Source organism: Bufo gargarizans, chromosome 4 (genome assembly GCF_014858855.1).
Source record: "Bufo gargarizans isolate SCDJY-AF-19 chromosome 4, ASM1485885v1, whole genome shotgun sequence".
In the NCBI taxonomy this organism is placed as follows: domain Eukaryota; kingdom Metazoa; phylum Chordata; class Amphibia; order Anura; family Bufonidae; genus Bufo; species Bufo gargarizans.
In genome coordinates this window covers 490,198,229-490,223,074 of record NC_058083.1, presented here as the reverse complement: position 1 = coordinate 490,223,074, position 24,846 = coordinate 490,198,229, and the positions used below count along the sequence as shown (strand labels likewise).

General features: G+C 43.1%; 1 protein-coding gene across 2 annotated transcripts in view; it reads left to right on the top strand.

The window, feature by feature from the left end:
- STON1 (stonin 1) overlaps positions 1-24,846 on the top strand; it is a 128,137-nt gene that overhangs the window by 87,710 nt on the left and 15,581 nt on the right. The window lies entirely within an intron of this gene.

Below are 24,846 nucleotides of genomic sequence, written 5' to 3'. Positions count from 1 at the left end.
TCTCCACTTGTTTCCCAGCTGAAAGAAAATATATCTGGACTGAATAAAATAATTGATTTAAATGTGTTTTCTCACTCAGTTTCTTAATTCAGCCAAGGTTAATTCAATGGGGAAATAAGGAAATAAGAAAAAGGGAGGGGAGGGATCAATATAAAGCTATGTAGCCTGCAATGTACTTAAGGAAACACTTAACGTTATAGCTGTTTCCTGGCTCTGAAGGATTCATAATTGATAGTTTATGTTTAATCTATAGGTAAAGTTCATATTTGACAGTCAATATGTAATCTACATAACATTTTCAGCAAGGAAGGTTTCATATCGGGTATATAGGACTTTTGGCTAGGCTGAGTTCCTATAAGGCAATAGAATACTGTAATTAGTGACTGCTGTATAAGATGACATTTTCCAGAATGCAAATTCCTCCCCAAGCAGATGTTACTTTCTTCAAGGCCTAATGGTCAAATTTATGTACAAAACTAAAAGTCACATCTATAAGGCCTTGTTGAATGTTTCTAACCATAGATATTAAAGGCTTTTTAAATTATTGCACTGTACTCATTTTGAGCTAAAAATCTTTTTTTTCATCTGGTCTGTATTAAAAGTTTTGAGCCCCTTTCTCTGTACAGCCTTGAGATTCTCCAGTAGCAGTCTCTGTATTTTTACTCTGTTCCTTCAGGCCGCTCAGCTGAAGGCTCCTTATCTATGATGTTATAAACACTATATAGGTCAATTCTTATCTTAATGATAAGAATGTGGCTTAAATAAGTGTTTTTGAGCTATTATAGAGATAAGGTTCATTAGATGACTTGCACATAGTAAAAGTGAAAGTACATTGACACAACTAGAGAAACAGTTAAGCCTTTGTGACAGAACGGCTGAATATTTGTAATAAAGACCAATTGAAAAAAATGATTTTTAGCCCAAAATGAGTAAAATGCTAATTTCCTACGCATGTGTACATAGCCTTTAATTCTCCTTTTTTGCTACATCAACCTTTTGCCTTCTAGGATAGGTTTCCACTAGATTTTAGAACATGACTGAAGTGATTCATGTCTATTCAGCCCCAAGAGGGTGGCGAGGCTAGGCATGGATATTTGGTAAATAGTCAAACCTGGCTCAATATCAGTTTTCAAAATCGCCCCAAAAATTTTACACAATGTTGAAGTCAGAGTTCTGCTTGGCAAACCAACTTTTCTGTATAGAGAATTGTAATGTTGACAATGAAAAAGACCTGATGGCCAATAGTTGGAAGGTCACAATTATCCAGAATGTAAGAGCCCAGCACAAATTATACAACCCCTGACGATAATTTGGCCTCCATCAAACATTGCAATTGGCCCAATGTGTTTAGGCAGGAACTGTTTACCTGACATGTGCAGGACACAGATGATGAAAGTGAATTAACTGCTCTCCTGGAGGTAGTGCAGTTGCTCCAGTGTGATTTACACAACCCCTTTGCCTGTAGCTTCAAAATCTTGGAAATCCCATTCAAGAAATTCTTCCTGACAAGTACTTGTGTTGCCTTGATTGTTGCCTTGATTCCAGAGCAAATTTGACAACTGGGTAGGGATTCCTACAACCATGGAGTATGCGCTCCACCACTTGTAGTTCATATTTTGAAGCTATAACCTGGCAGCTGAGCTGTTGTTCCTCTTGGATAATTCTACTTCATGAGATCATTTCTAAGGCAGTGGCTACACCAAGACTTTTTGCAGAACTTATACTTGATTTTAACTGTCAAGTGTCAGCTGTAGTCCTAAGGTCTCATGCACAAGTCTGCAGCATGTTTTGCAGTCCACAAATTGTGGCTCCGCAAAACACGGAAACTGACCGTGTGCGTTCCATATTTGGCAGAACAGAAGGTCCGGTCCTCAATAGACCAGTCTTGTCCATGATACAGACAAGAATAGCACATGTTTTATTTTTTTGCGGGGCCACAGAATGTATGTACAAATGCAGATAGCACACGGAGTGCTGTCTGGATATTTTGCGGCCCCATTGAACTGAATAGGTCTACATCCGAGCAGCAAAAAATGCGGCTTGGGTGTGGACTCAAACAATGTTCATGCGTATGAAGCCTAAGCAGTAATTTTGTTTGTATACAATTCTGTGCACTGTATCTGTCACTTGTCAGAATCAGTTAAGGTTTTTTTTATGCAATTGGGCCTCATGCACACGACCATGCCCATATTGTGGTCCACGAACCTTCTATGTGCAATCCGCATTTTTCTTACTCCAGTACTCTATTTGGTCAGTGCGACACTGACTGCTGCTGCTACAGAATGTTAGGATCCTGGAGAAATATATGGAGGGATCCTCATGGGATTATAATCATTCCATTAGCCTCCATTGTGTTTTTGGGCGGGAAAATTTCCCACCAAAAATATGTATAAGTCGGTTAAAAATAGATGGTTGCTGGGGTCTAGGGCCGCGGTCACTCATTGGGTCAACAAGTGACCTATGGTATGGCGTTGCTGGGCAAAAAATGCAGAGATGCCCAGCAACAGGTAGGGCATCGATGGGACTGTTTCAAGTGGCCTCCCCGGGTTAGGGCTATATAGTTACGGGTGGCTGGCAGCTTTGTGCTGTCATCCCGACCGCATCTGAAGGAAGTGCTGCCCTCGCCCGCCCTTCCCTGTTGAAAGTTTTGATATTGTCACAGCCACTTTATTAGAAGGAGGGTACAAAGTCGCTCACTGAAAAGGTGAGCGGACGAGTTAAGTCTGAAGTTTAGGCCGAGATTATGGCTGGTCTAATTATTGTTTATTAAGTTATTGGTATGATTGATACAGCTTTAATTGGTTTAAGATAATCTTGAATAAAGTTGGCCGTGGCCTAATTTATTCCACCCAAATACTTGTGTCCACGTGTTTTATTATTTAGTTATGGATGTGAGTATATTTTATGGTACAATTATATGATTTATAATCCCATGTCTAAGTGTAGCTGCAGCCTATTAGACAAAAAATTGCCTAAACTGACTTTTTGGATTAGAGTTTTCCTATGACGCTGCCTATGACAGTGGCTTACAGTAAGACACCTTCTACTACTGTTTGTCGATGGAGATTATATGGCTGTATGCTTGATTTCACAGCCCTGACGTGGCAGATTAGGAAGGCTTTCCATACTTTTGGCCTTGCAGTTTATCCGCTAATTGTAATCATTATACTGTAGGTACAGATAACGTATACCCACTTGAGCTGACACAGCTAATTGGCTGCGTAGTTTGTATACAGAAGTGGATTTAGAAATGTTTGCGCTGTGTGGGATTTGAGTGAATGTTAGGCTTTGCTGGTACTTGTGTCTAGGGAAACAAAGGCAGTCATACATTAATTACCCTGCAAAACACCATGGAAACTTTCCTTGTTTCACTCCTACTGATTCCACAAAATGTCCTTGCAGAGTTTAAGTCATTTTATAGCCAATTAACATGGCACCAGTTTGAGAAATGCAGCGCGCAACAATGGTAAAATAATTGGACTCTGTTCTAGTAAAATAAATGGACTCTAAATGGATTAGTAAAGCTTGCCATATGCATCCCACTACAGCTCTTTTCACGTCAACTGGCACTGTGTGGCCTGAACGTTTTGCATCTACTCTACATTAATTTTAGCTATACCAGTATCTACGGTTTACTACTTTACATTATTATCAGTTTTATTTATATGTGTAATGTAAAGTTAACAAAGAGAAAATAACTCTTTGGTCTACCACCTTTTAATTATCCTCATGTTTGACTAAAGCATCAGGTAGAAATAGGTAGATCAAGGGGTACACTTTAGCCTTGCTTGGTCTCCATTGCAGACAATACAGTAGCAGAAGGAAAGCTGCCTTCTAAACGCAGACAAAGCAGCCAGAGTTCACCTAATTTTTTGAGACCTATTATCAATAAGATTTTACTTTCCCGTTAAGATGTCAAAAAGAGGTCTTCAACTCAGAGCCCTTATCTAGAAGACTATTTGCTCTAAGAGCATATTTTACTGTTGTGGATCTGAATAGTGGCCATGTAATGCTTCATCAAAAGAACAATATTATAAATCTTGCACAGATGGTGGAAAAGGGGGAGTTCTCCCTTTACAGCTGGTAGTTCAAAGAGGCAACTTGGATAGTCTAAGTTGGCTTAGATATTATCAGTTGTGGTCAGCAATAGTCGATGTTAAGGAAAAATCACGATTAATAATTAAACTATGTACACTAGTTAGTGAGAAATCTCAAAGTCGCAAGACGAAGATTTCGCAATTTTATAAGATATTAGTTAACTCACTGTTTAAGAAGACAGTCTCTCCTGGCCAAAAAGCTTTGGGGGTGGACTGTCTTAATAATGGCACGATAAACTGGGAAAATATATGTAGAAGCTTAAGATTTGTAGCGCACAATTTTAATCACATTGTAGTTCAGTTTAATAAGAGGCACACATTATATATTATTTTCAATTTAACCTCACAAAGAATTTATCAACAGATAGGCTAAATTAAATAGTGCTCTTAAAAAATACTACTTATCCTGGAAAAAATAAGCCCTCATATGGTTATATGAAGTGAAACGGCAGAGCCTCTGGGTGTAACGGCAACGCCCCAGATGCTCCTAGAGGCTAATTTGCATGTATTAAAACATTATTTGCTGACGGATGCTCTCTAAAAATTCTGGATAGTTGAAATATAAATAATATTAAAAAGCTGTATTAATTTTCGCTATACATTTTAAAAAACAAAGTGGTAAACACCTGAAATCTCCACATTTCCTCATTTTTATATACTTGCTGGATATATTCTGGCAGAAGCGTAGTTTCCAGCGCAGATTTAGTCTTTTTTCAGGCTGTGTAAATGGTATTTCCTGTCACATTTCTGAACCAAATACCACACATGTTTGTGATTAGATGGTTAGACGGGAACATGGAGAGGATTTAGGCTGAAGGACTGGGCTTTCAGATGTAAATCTCCTAGAAATGTAAGTTTAATGAACTGTAAGTCAACTCTTTTTTTTATCCCCCCTTCAAATAAAGACTATTCAGAAACATTTCAATTATTAAACTGATCTCCCAGTCTAGAAGCCGTGCAAAGGAGGGAAACTAATCATCAAGTCTCATGAATATGTATGGTAAAAATGATGTCGCTGGCAATGGGTCACACTAAGTTTACCAATCTGTAAAGAAAGTCTTAATTGAAATTCTCCTTACTAACTCAGTTTTCATAAAACAGTGACATTAATGTTTTTTTTGGGGGGTACAATACTGATTGCTTATCCTCAGGATAGGTCATCAGTATCTGGTTGGCCGGGGTCCAACTTCCGGTGGGCACTGAGGCCTCTTCCTAGACCAGTGATGTCATGGTTATCGGTCACGTAGCTTATGTTCTAGTGCAGGGATCAGCAACCTTCGGCACTCCAGCTACTGTGAAACTACAACTCCCAGCATGCACACTGGGATTCTGGGAGTTGTAGTTTCAGAACAGCTGGAGTGCCAAAGGTTAATGATCCCTGTTCTAGTGAATGGGACTAGGTTGCAATACCACTCACAGTCAGGGCCGTCTTTAATATTGATTGGACCCTGGGCAAAAATTTACTTGGGCCCCCTGGATCCCGCCTTCCCACACCTTAGCAGGCAATCACGCCCTACACCACAACACACACACAAAAAAAACACACATCTGGTAGAGTACAGTGAATGACTGTAAATACTTCCAGTTCTGAAGACTCCAGCGGCTCAGGATCAGTGTTCTGGGCAGCTGGGCTCAGGCTGGAAGTGGGCACCGCTCTGCAGGAAGGAGACCAGGGCTCGGCTCACCCTAGTGTTGCAGTGCACCCCAGCACCCCAGAGTATGCAGTATAGCACCCTATAGTATACAGCACCACACAGTATGCAGTATAGCACCCCACACTATACAGTACCCCACAGTATATAGTAGAGCAGTATAGCAGCCCACAGTATACAGCACCCCACAGTATACAACACCTCACAGTATACAACACCTCACTGTATACAGGACCCCAAACTATACACGATACAGCCCCCCACACTATACATTACAGCAGTATAGCACTCCACCCTATACCACACCCACAGTATACAGACCCCTACAGTATACAGTACAGCAGTATAGCACTCCACAATATACAGCCCCCCACACTATACAGGCCCCCCCACACTATACAGGCCCCCCCACACTATACAGCCCCCCACAGTATACAGGCCCCCACACAGTATACAGCCCCCCACACAGTATACAGCCCACTACACAGTATACAGCCCACCACACAGTATAAGGCCCCCCACAGTATACAGGCCCCCACACAGTATACATCCCCCCACAGTATACAGCCCCCCCCACACAGTATACATCCCACCACACAGTATACAGCCCACCACACAGTATACAGGCCCCCACACAGTATACAGCCCCCCACACACAGTATACAGCCCACCACACAGTATACAGCCCATCACACAGTATACAGCCCACCACACAGTATACAGGCCCCCACACAGTATACAGCCCACCACACAGTATACAGCCCCCACAGTATACAGGCCCCCACAGTATACAGCCCCACACAGTATACAGCCCACCACACAGTATACAGTCCCACACAATATACAGGCCCCCACACAATATACAGCACCCCACTATACAGTAGTTTACAGTATATTAACATAACAGCCCCTGTCACCTTTTTCTGATGTAATCTTCACACAAAAAAGCTCCACAGTTAACTTCTGCAACACTCCTGATAGGACCTGTGATGACCTCATAGCCATGTGACCAGTAATTGCTAGGTTACTGGTCACATGGTGATGATGTCATTAAGGTCCTAGATCACAACGTTAAAGTACACAGACAGCTTGACACCCGGGGCAGTAGCTAGCAGGGCTCAAGAGGCAGCTGCCTTGGGCCCCCCAGGAGCAACTGGGCCTGGGGCAGCTGCCCCTTTTGCCCCTTGGTAAAGACGGCCCTGCTCACAGTCACTATACAATGTACGGCGCTGTGCTTGGTATGCTGTGAGGCGGCCTCAGCACTCACTGGAGCACCACCTCCTCTTCAAACAGCTGATTGGCGGAGTGTCAGGAGTCAGACCCCCGCTGATCAGATATGATAGGTCCTAAATATTCTAATCCTGAAAACCCCTTTTAACAAAGGTAGAACTAAATCTAATGCTATCATTGGATATACTGGCTGTTATAAAAATAAATAATACATTAATAAATAAATAAAGAAATAGATAATACATAAATAAATAAATACAAGAAATAAAACATTTCAAAACATTCCGACATGAATGACAGGTCATTGAATCAATGAAGTGGCTGAGCCGCACCCTGCGTCCTCTTCATTGTGTCTATAGCCATAACGGCTCATCCCCAATATCTTACATTATAGGCACTGTAACGGACCGTTTCAGCGGACAAGGGGTTAAAATCCGTTTAGGCGATATGCCCCTTTCTGAGAGACAGGCACAGCTACTGCAGAACACCAACCTCCCGAACTGGATACAAAATAGCACTCCAAACTGGAACCTCGCGAATAGTTGCCGGCAGACGAACAGGAAAAGCATACAATCGGCTTACACTCCTGGCAATCAGTCTCCAACAGCATACAGAGAATCCCCCCAATAACGAGACAAGGCTCTGTGTTGAGGGTCAGCAGTGGTCTGACTGTACTTCAGATACAGCCTCTTTTATTCATAAAAAACAAACATAGTACTGCCCACAGGGTTTTGAAATCCAACCAATCAGTATCTTACAACACACACAATGCAAGTACAGCAACCAATCATTCACGCCCCCTAGAGGACCAGAAGGGAGACTGCGACACAGAACAGATACAACACATCCCCACAATGTATCATGGTTTCCTCCTCTCTGTCCCAGAGACAACCGAGGGCAATCCAATTATCTCTCAGGACAAAGGGGAGATCGCCAATACACATGTGGAGACAACAGGACAGACATCACCATTTAAACACACAATGGGACAATAGAACCACACCCAGCATATTCCTCCCAAGCTGACAAGTTACACTTATTATAAATTGTTACAACTTTGTGAGGTTACATTGTCCATACATATAACTTACATCAATTTAAACAGTATAACTTGGGGGACAAACCTATCCAAAATTCACTTGAATAGGTTCAGGGGTTCAAAAGTTAGCATGGGCCATAATCCTGAGGCAAGAGGCCTTCAAACAGCCCCCTCCAAAACACCGTGGCGAGGTTGGTTTTGCCACAGGCACTATTACAATCATTAAATCATACGCATTCCTATATGTAGACACCTGGCCTAGCAGTACATGCATTTTACTATTACCGCTAATGGTTTGTTTTCTCAGTGGACTTTGGAGGGGTTGTCCAAGTGTTTAACCCATTAAGTACCGGGCACATTTTTGTTTTTGCATTTTAGTTTTTTCCTCCCCACATTCCAATAGCCATAACTTTTTAAATTTTCTCTTCATATGACCATATGAGGGCTTATTTTTTCCAGGATAAGTTGAATTTTTAAGAGCACTATTTAATTTAGCATGTCTGTTGATAAATTCTTTGTAGGGTTAAATTGAAAAAAAATTCTGCAAAGATTTTTGGGTTTTTGACATCACAGTGTTCACTGTGTGCTAAAACCGACATGACATCCTTATTCTGCGGCACAATACGAATATGGCGATACCAAACTTGTTTAGTTTTTTTGTTTTGGTATACTACTCTTAAAAAAAATAAAAACCTTCATAGAGCTATATGAGGGGTTGTTTTTCAGGATCAACTATAGTTTTAATTGGTACCATTCTTTTGCTACGTACGACTTTTTGATCACTGTTATTCAATTTTTTGAGGGGGGAAAGGTGACAAAAAAATGGCGAATCGTGTACATTTCAATTTTTTCCTGTTACGGCATTCACCGCACAGGAATTTCTAAAAATATTTTAAGTTTAATTTTTTATTGTTATTATATTTTTATATGTAAAATTGGGAAAGGGGTGTGAGTCAAACTTTTAATATTTAATATTTTTTTTAATTTTATTTGTTTTTTCCCTTTTTTCCTTTATTTAACAACTATTAGCCCCCTTAGGGGGCTGGAACCTGGGATCATTTGATACCATGTCCTATTCACCCTAATAGCAATCTATTAGGGTGAAAAGGATTTTTACACTGTCCCAGCTGAGCTGTTCAGGGAACCAAGACAGGCCTGGAAGGCTTCAGCAGCATCCAGGCTGCCATGTTAACCAATCAGAGACCCCCGATTTTACTGTGGGGGCTCCCATTAGAAGGCAGAGGGAGCCCCATTCTTCTGCCTTACCTCACAGGTGCTGCGTTCGGTGTTGATTGCACCACCTGAGGGGTTAAAGATTTGGCGGGATTGCCGTTCCCCATCATTGCGGCCAGGTGCCTGCTGTATAATACCGCATATGGAGCGGGCTCAGTGCAGCAGCCTGCTCCATACATTCCCTCAACCACTGTGACATACGGATACATCATGGTGGTTGAAGGCGTTAATACTGATAAACTGTCCCCAGGATAGCTCATCAGTATGTGATTGGTGGTGCTCCGACACCAGGCTACGCAGCTCCAGTGAGCACCGCAGCCGCCTAACAGCTTACCAAGCACAGCCTCATCCGATTGTATAGCGGTTGTGCTTGGTACTGAAGCTCAGGTCCATTCATTTGAATGGGTCTGAGCTGTGCCTAGGTCATGCGACCGATGAACGTGACTTTACTTGCCTAGGAGCAGGCCGTAGTGGCCACATTGTTGCTGCTCTTCTAACAGCCGATTGGCGGGGGTGCTGGGAATTGGACCTTCCCCCATGAGATATTGAAGACTTATGCTGAGGATAGGTCATTAGGGTCCGGCTATGCGGCCATCCTGGTCGTGTGACAACTGTTGTGCTCAAGGATCGCAGTGTAGCGACCTCAGAATTGCAAAAAAATTCAACACTGCTGTTTTTTTTTTTTTGCGATTCTAGGGTTTAGTTCACGGCATATGTCCGAGTCACTATGCGATCCTATTCTGTTGTGTACTAGCACTGCTGCACTACACTACCACTGCGATCTTTAGGCGCGAAAGCTGTTGCGCGACCGAGATTGCTATCTAGCACTTGCGGTAGCCTTTTTCGGCAGGCTGTTCCGCTCTGGCCCCATTCACTATAATGGGGGCGGGCCAGAGGTCCGGCCGCAGCACGGCAAACAAACTGAGAGGCGGCCGGACAAAAACCTCAGCATGTTTGCCGTGCAGCGGCCAGACCTCTTGCTCACCCCCATTATAGTGACTTCCGGCGGCACGGTGAAATAGCGGTAGCAAGGATCCGGCAGGCTGTTCCCCCGACGGAACATCCTGCCGGAAAAGGCTACCGCAAGTGTGAAAGTAGCCTGAAACACTCAGACAACCCCTTTAACAATGCAACTATGCCTCATAGCAACTCCCCGAAATTATAATCATGGCTGCTGTTTTCCTGAAATAGTGTCACCCTCAGCTCTTAGTACTGCTTGGGTGTAAACAGGGGCGGACCGGCCATACGGGGAAATTTACCCAATCCCTCCTCCGGGTACATAGCACAGCAATAATGAATGGTAGGTGCATCAGCTACCTGGCTGGCGGCAGAAAGTGCCTTCCTTCATGCAGGACGTCGTACTCAGGACGGCGATACGGTTGAATACTGCAGCATGGCAGTATTTTAACGCTGGTCTGTGGTATATGGTGGGGTGGTATTTTGTGCTGCCTACAGTATTGCTGGCCCTATCTACTTATGTTGGCCATGACTTCTGTCAATTTGGAACCACCTACAACCTGGGGCCACTTTTCGATTTTTTTTTCTGGGGCCACTTTAAGTTCCCAGGCCGCCCCTAGGTGTAAATGTGTATATGTTTCATTCGGCTTTGAGCAATGTTGAATTCTAGCTATGCCCCTTGTGGCATCTGCTTCACATTTTGCAGAACTGCTTTACAGAGGTCACAACCTTTTCTCACGCTGAGCCATATGGAGCGTGACAGCAATCATTCACAATGATAAATTCTGCCCCCCCCCCCCCCCTGACTATGCAGAAATGCAATGACAAGTCTTGGTTTGCTTAGACTTGCACTTCTACAGAGTTAAATGCAGTGACATGTGCCAGACAGTGCAACATCTTCTTCTTCATCATCATCATCATGCATAAGTAGCAAGTCAAAATCCCCAGTGTGGTTCCTTTCCTGGCCACTAGCTGGCAGTGGAGCGCCACAGTTAGCTAATTCATTGGCCTAAAAAGAATCTTCAAAGGAACAACAAAGGAAAATCCAACAGATAACAATTCTATGACATGAATCTTTATGTGCAGATATTCTGAATTATGGATTAGTCCGGGTGTGGCTCATGGTAATTTGCTGATGTTATGCAAAAGTCAATCACAGTTTACATTTTATGAGAAAATGTCTTTATATGTGTGTAGCATTTAGTGGCTTTATAAAAAAAAGTTGTCTTTTTCATGTATATTTTTTATTTTATTTTATTTTACACTTGGGGGTCATTTAATATTACATTTTTTTATTGCTCATTTCTCCTGTAACTAGGGCTGACATATTAAGGGCGAGTTCCCATCACGTTTATTTTTCCGTTCTTCTGATCCGTCAGGAGAACAGAAAAAATAAAGAAAAAAATGGATCATGTTAACAAAAAAAAATAAAAAATACAGATCCTGAGCATCCATTTGAGCCGTTTCCGTCAGAGATCCGTTATTTTAGATTAAAACAAAAGTCCTGCATGCTTTTTTTTTTTTACAGGATCCATTTTTTTCAGAAGACTTAAAAAATAATAATGGTGATGTGAACTCGCTCTCAGGCCCCATTCACACGTCCGCAATTTCGTTCTGGAATGAAATTGCGGACCCATTCATTTCTATGGGGCCGCACGATGTGCGACCCGGGCCCCCGGAAATGTAGACCCGCACTTCCGGGGCCGCATTTCCGTTCCCGAAAAAAAATATAGAACATGTCCCATTCTTGTCCGCAATTGCGGACAAGAATAGGCATATTCTATTAGTGCCGGCGATGTGCGGTCCGCAAAATGCGGAACGCACATTGCCGAGTCCGTGTTTTGTGGATCTGTGGATCCACAAAACACGTTACGGACGTGTGGATGGAGCCTTAATGTAAGTCAGCTTCCGAGCTGTCTTACATTGAGACCATTTCCTACGTGTGAGCAAGGTGAAGTCGCAGATAGCAACGTAACTAACAGTTGGGCCGCCATCTGTGCCTGAAATATGCCTAATATAGGCATATTTCAGTATAAGAAATTACCCCCTAAATGCCTATTACATCCAGTGATGTTTCCTCATAAGTTGTACGTTTTTTTCCTCATCTTCTCCATTCAACCCAGACCACCATGACGACTTCTTTCAGTCATGTTTTGCATCTACAGAGTTTGCTCCACAGACATCTTAGATTTATCACTTTTCCATCATACTCCCCTATCTGGTTCCCCAACAGTGTTCTCCTGCTGTTACCCCGATACTGTACCTCTGTGCTCGCCAATAAGCCCAAATACTGTACTGCAGAAATAATACTACCATAAAGATACTACCCTCATACTAATAGTGCTCCCAGATGTCCAACCAATTATAATTCTCTCCCAGAGTCCATTCATTATTAATAGTACCCCCTACAGTGATAATGCTCCATGAGAGTGCCTCTATATGGTGCCTAATAATAATTATTCTTCCAGAGTACCCTCATTAGTAATAATGTTCCCCAGAGTGCCCAATTAGCAAAAAAGCCCCCTAAAGTAGCCTCAGTATCAATAACACCCCTCCATAAGGCTACCCTGCAGAGCCTTCAGTCGTAATAAGTCCTATCTATAGTGCCCCCCTGAAGTAATAAGGCCCCTTAAAGTGCCCCCAGTAGTATAAGACCCCTTAAAGTTCCCCCAGTAGTATAAGACCTCTTAAAGTGTCCCCAGTAGCCAAAAGGCAATCTAAAGTGTCCCTACTAGCAATAAGGCCACTTACAGTGAACCCAGTAGTAATACCACCTCTCCATAAGGGCCCAGTGTAGAGCCTCCAGTAGTAATAAGGCCGCTCTATAGTGGTCCCAGTAGTTATATGACTACCTAACGTACCCCCAGTCGAAATAATGTCCCCCTATAGTGACCCTAGTAGTTATAAAGCCCCCCTGGATTGCACCAGTACCTATAATGTCCCTCTGTAGCACTCACAGTAGTTACAATGTCTACCGTTAGTGCCCCATGTACTTATAATTCCCCCATGTATTCCCCAATGCCCAGTACTTCTAATGCCCCAGTGTAGCACTCCTAGTAGTAATAATGTTCCCCTGTAGTGTCCCCTACTGTGCTAACCCCAGTAGTATGTTCCCCCAAAGTGGCACAAAAAATAATATACTACTCACCTGAGTGGCGCTCCATGCTTCAGTCTGTGAAGCAGGCTACAAGCCTCTTCTGGCCTGCGGCCTGAGTTGCCAGCATTCTGGCGTAGGTGGTCACAATGAAGTCATTGTGCCGCCTGCGTCCTGGCATGATGATATTATTGCAATGCCTGAGACCCAGCACAGGTGATCGCTATGAGGTCATCTCTTTGCAACACCTGCACTGCCTCATAGACCTAGCGGCCTGTGGCCTAAGAGAGAACTGTGGGGCTGAGAACCATTGGCTCCTGTGTCCTGCTGAGCTATTTAACTGTTTTACTGTTCTGTGGATGGTAATACAGTTGGGAGCCACTACTTTGGGAGCCGTAGGCCTCGCGATGCCCTGGAATGAGTAGCACATAGATACACCCACCCATCTGGAATTTGCTAGAAATGTCAGATGGTCAGTCTACTAATGGTTGTCTGAGGAACGTTCTGCAACGTGTGGCACACAGATCATGCTGGGAGCTCCCTTTGCTATTATTGACCAATAATGTCCCAGATGTGTTTGATGGAAAACAAGTCAGGAGACGCTGCAGGCCTTGATAGCACATTTAGGACACGTAGGCTGCTCACAGTAGCACAAGCAACATGCAACCTGGCATTGTCCTGTTCAAAAAACGGCTCCGGGGACATTTTGGAGAAATGTCAGTACTTTTAGTCTATGACTAAATCAATGTAACGCTGAACTGTTAGTGTACCTGAAATGAAGACTAGAAGGGTCCAGCTACAATACAACTTGCCATCCTGTACCATAATTCCAGTAGTAGGATTGGTGTTACTCTTCATTGAGAAGCCCTCTTCGTGGCTTTGCTATCGTTGTGTCTGAGACAAAAGTGGGACTCATTGCTGAAGTGGATAGACCTCCATTCCAGCCTCCTTTGCCATCTTGCTGTGCACCATGATAGTCTTTGAGAACGGTGGCATGATGTCAGTGGAACGACTGTAGCTGGATGTCTGGCTCGTAGCCCAATGTCTTTAAAGCGCCTTCCGATGCTTTGAGTAGATACTGTTTGCTGCCCTAGGCTTGGGATGTGATATCCAATTTCACTTGCTGTACAGAATGGATCGCTATGCGCCATTCTGCTAATCAGATGAACCGATTAGAGGTTCTCCTTTGAGGACTTCTTGCTGTTATTTCAGTTCATCGTTGTTCTCCCAACCACCGGGACACACAGAGTTAAAAAGTGCTGACATCCCGACCTAGGCACATAGCGATCTACTGGAGTGATAAACCAAGATCTCTCAGTTCATAGACTGTCCCTCTCAGTTTGCAAAAAGTGGTGATAACTGGCATGTCAATGAACAGGAGGCATCGCACAATCATCCCACAGGTCTTGATCCAATTTTGGAGGTTTCATTTGGCAAAAAAAAACTCTACTTTCAATCTGACTTTTATGCCACAGATTGGAGCTAGGTGCTTGAAAATCATCTGTAGATCCTTGTGACATCTGCTACTTCCTCGATTTGTATAACCTTACAGCTTCTTGATGTTGCAATTTCATTGTTGAGGTCAATATCTGGATTTAGGAGCGTTGATATCTGAAGGTATTTGTAAAGTCTTTCTTAGGCTACTTTCACACTAGCGCTTGATCGGATCCGTTCTGAACGGATCCGATCATATTAATGCAGACGGAGGCTCCGTTCAGTACGGATCCGTCTGCATTAATAACTTAGAAAATTTTCTAAGTGCGCAAAATGCCTGAGTGGATTCGTTCAGACTTTCAATGTAAAGTCAATGGGGGACGGATCCGCTTGAAGATTGAGCCATATGGTGACCTCTTCAAGTGGATCCGTTCCCATTGACTTACATTGTAAGTCTGAACGGATCCGCTCGCCTCCGCACGGCCAGGCAGACAGCTGAACGCTGCAAGCAGCGTTCAGCTGTCCGCCTGTCCGTGCGGAGGCGAGCGGAGCGGAGGCTGAACGCCGCCAGACTGATGCAGTCTGAGCGGACCCGCTCCATTCAGACTGCATCAGGGGTGGACGGAGGCGTTCGGGTCCGCTCGTGAGCTCCTTCAAACGGAGCTCACGAGCGGACCGACGAACGCTAGTGTGAAACTAGCCTTAGGGCCCTTTCACACTTGCGTTGTCCGGATCCGGCATAGAGTTCCGTCGTCGGGGCTCTATGCCGGAAGAATACTGATCAGGATTATCCTAATGCATTCTGAATGGAGTGAAATCCGTTCAGGATGCATCAGGATGTCTTCAGTTCCGGAACGGAACGTTTTTTGGCCGGAGAAAATACCGCAGCATGCTGCGCTTTTTGCTCCAGCCAAAAATCCTGAAAACTTGACGCAAGGCCGGATCCGGAATTAATGCCCATTGAAAGGCATTGATCCGGATCCGGCCTTAAGCTAAACGTCGTTTCGGCGCATTGCCGGATCCGACGTTTAGCTTTTTTAGAGTGGTTACCATGGCTGCCGGGACGCTAAGGTCCTGGCAGCCATGGTAAAGTGTAGCTGGGAGCGGGGGAGCAGCATACTTACCGTCCGTGCGGCTCCCGGGGCGCTCCAGAGTGACGTCAGGGCGCCCCACGCGCATGGATCACGTGATCGCATGGCACGTCATCCATGCTCATGGGGAGCTCTGACGTCATTCTGGAGCGCCCCGGGAGCCGCACGGACTGTAAGTATACCGCTCCCCCGCTCCCCACTACTACCATGGCAACCAGGACTTTAATAGCGTCCTGGGTGCCATAGTAACACTGAAAGCATTTTGAAGACGGATCCGTCTTCAAATGCTTTCAGTACACTTGCGTTTTTCCGGATCCGGCGTGTAATTCCGGCAAGTGGAGTACACGCCAGATCCGGACAACGCAAGTGTGAAAGAGGCCTTAGGAAGAAAGTTTTTTGCTGTAGGACAAACAATAAAGTTGTTTAGGGATTTTGAAAAGGTGTTAATGTCCTTTTCTGTCCATGAAAAATATAAAGATTTTACATCCTTTCTTCCACTATTTGAATAGATTTTGTAAAGTATTTTAAGGAATTCTGTCAGCAGTTTTTCAATGCAAAATTACTGACAGCTTAGGAAGAGGCTGGGGAGAGCAGGACAAATGTACCTTTTGTGGAACTTTTATTATCAGGATTAGGCCTCATGCACACAACCGTATTTTGTTTCCGTGCCCGTTCAAATTTTTTTGCGGATAGGATGCGGAGCCATTCATTTCAATGGGTCCACAAAAAACGCGAACAGCACACCGTGTGCTGTCCGCATCAGTATGTCCGTTCCGTTGCTCCGCAAAAGAAATAGTGCATGTCCTATTTTTATCTAGTTTGCGGACAAGGATAGGCATTATTACAATGGGTCCGCAAAAAAAACGGATCCGCAAAAAAAAACTGATGACATTCCGTATGGCATCCGTTTTTTTTGCGGATCCGTTTTTTTGGTGGACCCATTGTAATAATGCCTATCCTTGTCCGCAAACTAGAAAAAAATAGGACATGCACTATTTTTTTTGCGGACCGCAAAACACATACGGTCGTGTGCATGTAGCCTTAATGTGAATATGAACTTTTATTCTGCAGACACTGGTCCTACAGCTGCCCTGGAGGCGGGGCTTTAGTGTGTATTTAACTGCTTTACAGCTCCTCCCCTCTGCTCAGAGTGACAACTGTAGTGAATTCCTGGTTGGATGCTGCAGCTGTCACTCAATACACAGGGGAGGGGCTGTGAAGCAGCTCAATGCACAGAGCACTTCACAGCAAAGCCCCACCTCCTGGGTACTTGGTGGAACAATTCTTGTCAGAAGAAAAGTTCATATTCAGACTACTCCTGATAATAAAAGCTCTCCAAGATATATTTTTTCTTACTGTTCCTAGCACCTATTTAGTGCTGTCAACTTTTTTTTCCATGATCAAAATAGATGACAAATTCCCTTTAAATGGAACGGGAAAGCTGGAGCTCAAAGGTGTAGGATCAGGGACAGGAAAGACACGGACCATGTCTCTCCTGTACTTCCCTTTCCAGCTACTCATGGATCGGTCAGATTGGTCTTAAAGTGGATCTGTCATGTCTTTTATAGCAAATACTTCTATTTCCCTTGAAATAACAATTTGGGGACATCATTTCTTAGCACTATGCACTATGTTGTTCCTCTGTTATTCCTCCTAGAAATGTAGCAATAAATAGATGTTACATTCCCCTTGTCAGTGAGGTATGTCCCTGCACAATCTGACTTCAACAGACAGTGTCAATTTGTTGGGGGGGGGGGGGGGGCAACCGGACATGGGCAACACAGAGTTGACAATTCATTCATAAATTTCTAGGAGAAATAACAGAGGAACAGCACAAAAAATAAAATTTGCTCCTGAATTGTTATGTCAGAAAGAATTTAATTATTAATTATAATAAATGTGTCCAATCCTCTTTATAATCATCAATCAGAGTCTTTATGATTCCCAGGTGCGCTATGCTGCCACCGATTTTTTTCTCTATTTCAATATAAAATACTGCATAGAAATGTGTCCTGATTTACAATGTAGTCCGATCTGTGCATTGTTGCTTTAAGATCACTGAGCTGTAATTTTAGTTGCTTTATGCAAAGTTTTCAAAGTCACAACATCTGCTGTGCATTTTAGGTCTTTATATTTAGATTTAATTATTCTTCTTATTATTACTTTATTCTTATACTGCACTGATGGCTTACAATTAGAACACGGCAGATCGCGCATACTAATGCACTTTTTGAGAAAGCGGTGTTATTTGTTATAGCAGAGTTCATTCTTTAAGAACGTCTTGCTGCATGGAAAATAATGTGCAGCGGAGAAAGCGGGCAACTGTGTGAAGGGCGTTCTAGAGGTGGAAAACAGGCTCGGTGTAGAGAAAGGATGAGGAATATAGAGTGAATAATCATTTAACCCTGCAAAAAGTGTATTATTCCTGCTCTTAAAATTGATTATTGGTCCCTTGTCACCAGTTTTCTGAGCTCTGCTGTGACTACTTGGCCACGGTGATGATGCATGCATCTGTAGAAAAGTGACTTCACGTAGCTCCTAATTATTTTCTCACTATTGCCCCATTTTAGTTGTCAACATATAACGCAGTACAATTAAATACATTCTAGATAGAGTAATAGCTGGGACAGCACAGCAGGATTTTAGTTTTTTTTAAAGTTTTTTTTAATATAGATAGTGACATAGAAAACAAAATCTACATAAATTCTTCAAAAATGTGTATAACCTAAAAATGTGATTTAAACAGTGGGTCATTTTCTAAAGAAAAACTGGCTTCAAAATTCTCCTCATGATACAGCACACCTAAACACCTAAACACAAGTGATAGCACTATATCTGACTATCACATGGCTTGTATCTGGATTTTATGGCAGTTTTCTCCTCTGTAGGCTTTATGTCTTATTCTCAGTTGTCTCTTGGGTGGTAGGTGGAAATGAGCTGTAATGATCACAGAGTTCATACGGAGACAGCAGATTCTGCTTTCTAACTCACTCAGGATCACCCAAAAGCACCATAAATGATATTATAGTGTGTGTATATATATATATATATATATATATATATATATATATATAGTGACACAGTGAGAGGTTTGGCCTGGGAAAACAGGTATTTTCCTCCTAGCATGTGCTGCTGGGCTGATTTACAGCCAGGTGAGTTCAAATACCGGACCGGATTTTAAGTGCCGGTCCGGGTTTTGGCAGCACCTGGCTGTCCTTAAATAGGCAGCTGGGCTCAGAAGCCATGTCTGTGTGCTGGGATCTGAGGCCTGTGCTGGGCTGGAGAGCTGAGACCCGTGTGTCAGGGGAACAGGTCGCCTAAAGTCTGCATATTTCGACTTTCTGAGGCAGAACTGCCACCAAGGTGACTTTTTGTTATATTAACTTGCCATTGCATGTGAAGTAACACCAACACTGCAAAACTGACGTTTTGTTTTTGGCACCATGTGTGAATAAACACTGAAGTTTGAATTACGAACTTGGATTTTGCCTCTGTACTGCGCCCTCTTATCCTAACTACCAGAGCGAATCCCCACAATATATATATATATATATATGTATATATATATATATATATATATAATATATTTTTATGAGTACTGAGCATTAGTAGTTGGAATAAAGCACTTGGGGGGAGATATGACATTTACTATTAGCTTCTGAATCTGTCTGAATCATGTCTGTGCGATCTGCTCTCTCTGTAATTCCTCCCTCCTTTCAAAGATTTCTACAGGATGATGTAATCTGATCCTTCAGTGAGCAGGTAGTCCATCATGTTCTTACAAGGTGGATTTCTCACAAGTTTCAAACAGAAAATAACTTCAGATAAAAGGGGAGGGTTAGAAACAACTGATATTTCTAGAACAAAGCATTTTTCTCTCATAAGATATAATATATTGACATTATAGTCATTGATAAAACACAGTACAGTGATCCCTCAAGATATAATGGCCTCAGGATACAATATTTTCAACATACATTGGTCTTTTCTGACCCATTGTAAGTTGACACCAGACTCAACATACAATGTCTCAGACTCAGATCCAACCAATCAAGGCCACTTCTCTTGTAAATTAGCTGGATTAGTTGCTACTTAGACTGTTATATATAAGGACTTGTTTTATCTGTCTTAGCTATCTGCTTATTTTTCTTAAATCTTCATTTTCTCTAAGGGTACTTTCACATTAGTGGCAGGGGAGTCCGGCAGGCTGTTTTGGCGGGTGAACAGCCTGTTGGATCCGTCTTGCCGCTACTTCACGTGTGCCCCCGGACTGCCGCTCCGTCCCGATTGACTATAATAGGGACGGGAGCGGAGTTCGCCCCTATTATAGTCAATGAGGATGGAGCGGCAGTCCGGGGGCACACGTGAACTAGCGGCAGTACGGCTCCGACAGGCTGTTCACCCGCCGGAACAGCCTGCCAAGCTCCCCTGCCGCTAGTGTGAAAGTACCCTTAGTGTGAAACTAGCCTTATCTTGAATGACATTTTGGGGTTTTGGAACTGATTACTCAACTTCCAATGGTTTCAACATACAATGGTCATCTTGGAACCAATTAATATTGTAGGGACCACTGTATACAGTTATAGCGCTGTCTCTGTTTTGTATATTTCCTTGCTGATCTATTAACAGATATATTTGATTGTAGCATTTGTGACCCTTACTGTAATGCTATTATTGCAGGGAGGTTTAAGTATCTGTATTTCATTGGATTGTTGTCAAGGCAACATTTTGTTTCCTTTTGAATGCTCTATACTAGATTACGTGTATATTCACATAGACTTGTACTAGAGGTGTAAAGCGAAGTAACACATTATTCATTCCCGGCATTGCCCTCCATCATCTGCACTGTGGCTCCTGTCTCCTATTGTCATGCTGATGACATCAAAGCTAAATTATATGCCTCACCTTTATCTTTATCTTGATGGATGAAGCGGCATACAGTTCTAATGATGTGTTATTGGCACTTGTGTTTTTCAGCCTGTGTTTCTGTGGTGGGTGAGAAATCATATATATTAATGGCTCGGGTTGGTATACATTATAATATCATCTTGTTATTAACAGCGCTGACAGTAGGGGGAGTGTTTGCTAGTCTCATCCCTTGGCAAGAGGTTTGTATATAGATGCAGAGTAGATCCCACCCTGCAAGCTTTACTTCCAAATAAAGTGTGTTATGCTCCATTGACTCATTTACACAAGATGGGAAAGATACCACAGAGCCCCCATAAAAGAGCTGAAAACAGGAGAGCTGTTCCGAATCTAATTTCTTGACAAATCAGCCGAATCAAAATTTTCAAAACTTTGCTCATCTCTACCCCTTATGCAAGTAATTGCTAAACAACAGCAGTGATGGTCAGTTCGCAGTGTTCGCCAGCGAACACATGCGGGTTGCCATCTTTAGTAAGGTAGACTCACCCGATGAAGGCCCCCGGTGGCTGTTCTCTGAACTACCTGCTCCTGGTGACTGCATTTGATTTCAGACCGGCTCCCGGCACAGGTAAGGGCTTACCTGTGCATCGCCGGACGGGTGAGTCTACCTTACTAAAGATGGCAGCCCGCATGTGTTCGCTGGCGAACACTGCGAACTGACCATCACTAAACAACAGCCTGGAATAAAGAGCACCATACATAGTCAATGCAATAAGTCAGCTCTGAGGACCAGCATGGCCGCCATAGGCAAAGGCCTTCCCGGAAATCCATTCTTGTTCATAGCTAAGTATATAGTATAATGCAGTCTGCGCTGGAAAAATACCTGTCTGTAATAAACCAGCATGGCTGCATCCGCACTGACACACGGGAACATATCCCCACGCAATGAAGGGAAATATTCCCAAACTTTTTAGAGAACTATGGATCTTGCCATCGCCTCACTCATGCTGTCACTGTCAAATTTTTAAGAGACTTGCATCAAAATTATGTTCCATATCCTAAAAAGAAAACTGTACTTTGCAACCGAAAAAAATCCTATCACTGGCTTTTCTGCTCGTGCATCATAACTGTGTGTGTGAAAGTAATGACGCCCTTTGGCATTATATATTACAGCAGCTTTCAGGCCATTAATGGTGTTAATATTTATGCATTTGGCTGTTTCTGATACTGGTATGTCTGGGCATTTCATTATCCTGCCTGTTCCTTTTTTTTTTTTTTTCATTACAAAGTACTGATAAACAGGTTTTTGTAAATGGATTTCCCCTCCCCCTCATTTTCCGGTTTACATATAAACACGCTCTCCAGCAGGGCTAGAAATGATTCCTTTGAATTTCGGTCTCTGAAATATATTCCATTTTCTATACCGCAATCTTGGTGAGAAAATGTAATATTCCTTTAAATACCATAGGTATGGGGTATAATTATACGTGGGCTCGTAAATGAAAACAGGCTGTCGCCGGAGAAGGAAGTGTTCTCTGCGCACCAATTTACTCAATGCACAGAATTTGCGTTGGCTTCCCAGAATAATGGATGGTTCGTTAACAATAAAAATCTAAGAAATAATCTGCCTTAAAATTGTGTGGCATGAAATTAGCAGCTATCGTCATTTTGCCTGAGCAGCGAGCCTGTAATAAGACAGACTGAGAAAACGGCCCGAGGCAGTATTATGCAGGACTGCCAGTAATAGAGGATTGTAAAAATGCAGCGATAAAGAGAATTTCTCCCAAAATTAATTCATCACCAGTAAACATCAGTTTGAGATGTCACCTTCTGCTGAGCTGTTAAAAATCTTATATCTGCTTCCTGGAAAGTTGGATGACAACCAATATAGCTGTCATTACAGCTCTCTATAGGATTGTCAGTCAGCATTTCCATAGAGTTATGCCCAGAGTTATGTAGAAAGACATTTATGACTCTTATAATGTTGCAGAATTGGGTAGATTTTCCATTCAGGAACATGAGAAAGCTCCGTTATAGACCTCCAATGCCGTGCTTTCCTTCACACAGAATTACAGTTAAAGGGGTTATCCAACTGATGGCATATTCTAAGGAAAGCCCATCGATTTTATATTGGTGGAGATCCTACTCTTGGCACACCCACCGTTCAGCAGTTTTAAGGGGCTGTAGCACTCTGGCAAGCCACATGTCCCCTTTATTGTTGACCAAGCTCAGCTTGGTCCTTGTTCAGTTTACTAAATTGTAATACTAGCATAGTTGCCAGCAGTCCCGATTTTGCGCAGAAAAAAATGGGAGGGATATTTGTAAACCCCGCCCCAATGTGGGTCGCCAGTTTGGGGGTATTGGTTGCCTTAAAGGGCAAGGGCTGTTTTATTTACTTCCGCTTAGCAGTGATCCCGGTGACATCACCGCCACTAATGGGTGTTCTATAGCGCTGTCCTAGGACAGCAATAAAGACCGCCAATTAGTGCCAGTGACATCACAGGGATCACTGCTGGGCAGAAGTCTCCACCTAACATATCCATAGTGAGACCCGGGTACGTCACCGCATCTAAAGATTTTTTTTAACCCAAGGTAAAGAAAACATCCCACATTTTATAAATAATGTCTTTTCTTTTTTAAAGGCCCATCGTTTGTTGGCCGAACTCACCGTTTTTGGTGAGTTTAGCCAACAGTTTAATCTGTATGGGGAGCTCCCAACAGTGTGCTGTCTGCATCTTTTGTGGCCCCATTGAAATGAATGGGTTTGCATCCGTTCCGCAAAATTGCAGAACGGATGCAGACACAGAGTTATAAGTAAACATAGGTCTATGGAATTGTAAGAAAAAGCAGTAAAATAAAAGCTGTGCTGTGATTAGTTTATATGGGCAAAAATTCAAACAGTGCTGTGATTGGTTGTTATGGACAATATACAGTTGTCTTTTAGAAAGCACATACAGGGAGATGAGAGGCAGAGTGAGAAGCAGTGCCTCAGTAGCTACAGTGTATACGTATTAACGCATTAAAAAACACATTGTTTTATTAGAATCTTCAAGAATCCTGTTACCTGGACTTGACAACCCACCAGTAGTTTAAGTTGGATCATGAAGGGTATATGTTTCAAGTTTGGTTGAGTTCCATAATTCACTTTTAGATAGATAGATAAATAGGTAACAGGTGCTGCTAGCACTTAACAGGTTGCCGACCTAGGATGAGAATGCTCGTCCTAACTGGCCAGTACTTAACACCTTAGGACAGGCATTCTCATCCTAGGGTTAACTGGCTGCCCCACACGCGCTGCCGCGATCAGCAGCCGGACCCCTGCTGTATTTACCAGCATCGGTAAAAACACTGCGGCATACAGGGGGTTTGTGGCAGCTTGTACATCCCCATCAGGTCCCCGTGCTGCGGTGACAGGGACCCGATGTTTGCTATGGCAGACCCGATGCCTTGAACAGGCATCGGGACTGCCAGCTACTGAAGGCTCCGGAGCTAAGGAGGCTCCTAGGCAACTGTCAGCATCTTACAGTGTAAGGCCTCATGCACACGAACGTATGGGTTCCGTCTCCTTATTGCGGATACGCAATAAACGGACACAATTCCGTGTGCATTCCGCATCACGGATGCAGACCCATTCACTTGAATGGGTCCGTAAAACCGGAGATGCGGAGTGGTGCAGAACGGAAGCACGGAACGGAACCCTACAGATGCACTACGTAGTGCTTCTGTGGGGTTCCGTTTGCCTTTTTCTGTTCCGCAAAAAGATAGAACATGTCCTATCTTTTTGCGGAACTGACGAATGCATCCCAGCGGCCGTACGGAAATTGCCCATGCATTGGGGACCGCAAATTGCAGTCCCCAATGCATGGAACGGCCCACCTACGGCCGTGTGAATAAGCCCTTAAGACGCTGACAGTTCAATACAGCACAATACAGCTGTATTGTGCTGTATTGAAACAGGGATCAGACCCTGAAATGTTGAAGTCCCATAGTGGAACAAAAATAAAAAAGAATAAAAGTGAAATAAAAGTGTTTTTACCAATAAAAAAAAATTCAATTTCAATTTAAAAAAAGCCCCTTCCCCATAAAAAGAGACATATAAAATTGTACAAAATAGAAAATAAAAATAAAAAATACACATATTAGGTATCGCCGC